Source organism: Schistocerca cancellata, chromosome 1 (genome assembly GCF_023864275.1).
Source record: "Schistocerca cancellata isolate TAMUIC-IGC-003103 chromosome 1, iqSchCanc2.1, whole genome shotgun sequence".
In the NCBI taxonomy this organism is placed as follows: domain Eukaryota; kingdom Metazoa; phylum Arthropoda; class Insecta; order Orthoptera; family Acrididae; genus Schistocerca; species Schistocerca cancellata.
Genome location: NC_064626.1, coordinates 1,198,895,371 through 1,198,899,399, shown reverse-complemented (window position 1 = coordinate 1,198,899,399; position 4,029 = coordinate 1,198,895,371). Strand labels below are relative to the sequence as shown.

Below are 4,029 nucleotides of genomic sequence, written 5' to 3'. Positions count from 1 at the left end.
CCTAGCCTGACACAGTTGCAGGATTCCCTCTGGGTGCTTCGGTTCGGCGTTTTTTTTTTCGTTCTTTTTTTTTTTTTTTAACGTATGTGAGCCCACCGCGCGCTCTAACACGCTGCTTGCAGAGCGGGAAGGCGTGCCGGTCCCCGGCACGAATCCGCCCGCCGGGTTAGTGTCGAGGTCTGGTGTGCCGGCCAGCCTGTGGACGGCTTTCAAGGCGGTTTTCCATCTGCTTCGGCGAATGCGGGCTGGTTCCCCTTATTCTACCTCAGTTACACTATGAAATGATAATTAAAGCTGTCGACAGGCGTTGATGTACATCAACGGGGACAGTTGAAAATGTGTGCCCCGACCGGGACTCGAACCCGGGATCTCCTGCTTACATGGCAGACGCTCTATCCATCTGAGGCACCGAGGGCACAGAGGATAGTGTGACTGTATGGATTTATCCCTTACACGCTCCCCGTGAGAGCCACATTCCCAATTTAATGTCCACACACTACATTCATAGTGCCGCTGGCCACTACACTCATTACTCAAAAATGGCTCTGAGCACTATGGGACTTAACATCTATGGTCATCAGTCCCCTAGTACTTAGAACTACTTAAACCTAACTAACCTAAGGACAGCACACAACACCCAGCCATCCGAGATCGAAGACCATCGTGTTCGGTTTAAGGTTCTGGCACATCGTTCTGTATCTTCTGCAGTAATCTGAGGAGCAGTTTCCACTTCAGTGACACAAAGAACTCTTACAAACTGGTTAATTCGAGGACAGGTCCCAAACAGACGTCCTGTAGCGTGCGATTCACTGACCACCGCCATTTACGACTTCAGTGGTGTGAACAATGAACACATTGGAGGTCATGAGTCCACTACACACAGGAAGAGACTGGGCGTTTTTATAGGGTACAGGGTCACATGAAACAACAGAAAGAGCGTCTGTCTAAAAGGGGGCAGATAAAACACAGTAAGGTAGCTGTAGAAACGATCGGTACTGTAGTTGTAAATTGTCGTAGCTGTGTTGGGAGAGAGTCATGGCTCCAAGCGCTAATACAAAGCACTAAAGCTCAAATAGTTATAGGTCTGGAAAGCTGGCTAAAGCCGGAAATAAGTGCAGCAGAATTTTTTTCAAATGACCTAACAGTGTTCTGAAAGGATAGATTAAATACAATCGATGGTGGAGTATTTATTGCTGTCAGAAGTAGTTTTCCTTGTAGCGAAATTGAAACAGATAGTACCTGCGAAATAGTATGGGTAGAGATTATACTTGGCAGGAGTATTAATTATTATTACTATTTCTTTTTTGAGCACTATGGAACTTAACATCTATGGTCATCAGTCCCCTAGAACTTAGAACTACTTAAACCTAACTAACCTAAGGACATCACACAACACCCAGCCATCACGAGGCAGAGAAAATCCCTGACCCCGCCGGGAATCGAACCCGGGAACCCGGGCGTGGGAAGCGAGAACGCTACCCCACACTCATTACTCGGCGACAGACAATCTGACCGAGTCCAGTGAGAGTTCGGGCAATGCGTGTGCATCTGCACAGAAGAAGATGGTCAATGGCCGGTTAGCCTTAACTATATATGGAGATGGTATCTGTTCTTTCGGACATGTTCGAAAGAACAGACACCATCTCCATGTATCAGTTACTTTATGTCGGCGATTGTTGCGCAAACAGTCTCCTCATAAGGTTACACCACAATTACTCTACCACGCAAACATTTGGGGTTACACTCATCTGGTATGAGACGTTCACGGAGGGAGGGGGGATTGGGGGGGGGGGAGGGTTTCCACTGGACGTCGAACCGCACAATAACCCCGGGTTCGGTGTGGGGCGGCAGTGGGGTGAGTGGACTACTGTAGCCTGTTGTGGGCACTGTTGTGAAGCACTGAGGGCTACGGCGGGGACGACGCCTCTCCGTGGTTTCTAGGTCCCCGTTTCAATACACAAAAATTGATGTGAGCAGTTGCGGCATGCGGGGGCTGTGACATTTGTCATTCTCAAAAGGTCATGTAAAATGGAGCTGATCCACGGCAGAGTTTCGTCTCTTCCACTGTCGTGTCGACTGTAACACGCCGGTCTTCGAGCTCCAGAGCCTCCATATCAATTGCAACTCACGGTTCCTCAAACAGAGATGTTCTGCCACTTCATTCTCCATCACTGAGTCTTCTTTTGCTACACTGTAAGCGTCTGCCCAACTAATCACTGTGTCATATGAGGGTACATTGCTTCCGTAGACTTCCATACTCACAAGAAGACCGTACGAACATCCCATCAGCTATTTGATTCACGTTTTATGAATGCATGGAGTCTGTTCTTCCGGACCCCAACATATACCATCGCATTCATATAACTGATGTGTCTAAATAGGGAATCGACGCATCTCCTTCAGTGTGGATGCACAAGTACGCCCGACCTCCGGTGGGAATCTCACCATCATCATTTAAGACTGATTATGCCTTACAGCGTCCAGTCTGGAGCATAGCCCCCCTTATACAGTTCTTCCATGATCCCCTATTCAGTGCTAACATTGGTGCCTCTTCTGATGTTAAACCTATTACTTCAAAATCAATCTTAACCGAATCCAGGTACCTTCTCCTCGGTCTGCCCCGACTCCTCCTACCCTCTACTGCTGAATCCATGAGTCTCTTGGGTAACCTTGCTTCTCCCATGCGTGCAACATGACCCCACCATCTAAGCCTGTTCGCCCTGACTGCTACATCTATAGAGTTCATTCCCAGTTTTTCTTTGATTTCCTCATTGTGCACACCCTCCTGCCATTGTTACCATCTACTAGTACCTGCAATCATCCTATCTACTTTCATATCCGTAACCTCAACCTTGTTGATAAGGTAACCTGAATCCACCCAGCTTTCGCTCCCATACAACAAAGTTGGTCGAAAGATTGAACGGTGCACAGAAAACTTAGTCTTGGTACTGACTTCCTTCTTGCAGAAGAGAATAGATCGTAGCTGAGCGCTCACTGCATTAGCTTTGCTACACCTCGCTTCCAGTTCTTTCACTATGTTGCCATCCTGTGAGAATATGCATCATAAGTACTTGAAACCGTCCACCTGTTCTAACTTTGTTCCTCCTATTTGGCACTCAATCCGTTTATGTTTCTTTCCCACTGACATTACTTTCGTTTTGGAGATGCTAATCTTCATACCATAGTCCTTACATTTCTGATCTAGCTCTGAAATATTACTTTGCAAACTTTCAATCGAATCTGCCATCACAACTAAGTCATCCGCATATGCAAGACTGCTTATTTTGTGTTCACATATCTTAATCTCACCCAGCCAGTCTATTGTTTTTAACATATGATCCATATATAATATGAACAACAGTGGAGACAGGTTGCAGCGTTGTCTTACCCCTGAAACTACTCTGAACCATGAACTCAATTTACCGTCAACTCTAACTGCTGCCTGACTATCCATGTAAAGACCTTTAATTGCTTGCAAAAGTTTGCCTCCTATTCCATAATCTTGTAGAACAGACAATAACTTCCTCCTAGGAACCCGGTCATATGCCTTTTCTAGATCTATAAAGCATAGATACAATTCCCTGTTCCACTCATAACACTTCTCCATTATTTGCCGTAAGCTAAAGATCTGCTCCTGACAACCTCTAAGAGGCCTAAACCCACACTGATTTTCATCCATTTGGTCCTCAACTAATAATCGCACTTTCCTTTCAACAATACCTGAGAACATTTTACCCACAACGCTGATTAAAGAGATACCTCTGTAGTTGTTACAATCTTTTCTGTTTCCATGTTTAAAGATTGGTGTGATTACTGCTTTTGTCCAGTCTGATGGAACCTGTCCCAACTCCCAGGCCATTTCAATTATCATGTGTAGCCATTTAAGACCTGACATTCCACTGTATTTGATGAGTTACGACTTAATTTCATCCACCCCAGCCGCTTTATTGCACTGCAATCTATTGACCATTTTTTCCACTTCCTCAAATGTGATCCTCTTTCCATCATCATTCCTATCCCATTTTACCT

General features: G+C 45.7%; 1 non-coding gene across 1 annotated transcript; it reads right to left on the bottom strand.

Moving 5' to 3' along the window:
* Positions 1-341: 341 nt before the first annotated feature.
* Positions 342-416, bottom strand: Trnat-ugu (transfer RNA threonine (anticodon UGU)). Its single transcript has one exon. It is a non-coding gene; the product is annotated as a tRNA-Thr (tRNA).
* Between the last annotated feature and the right edge of the window lie 3,613 nt (positions 417-4,029).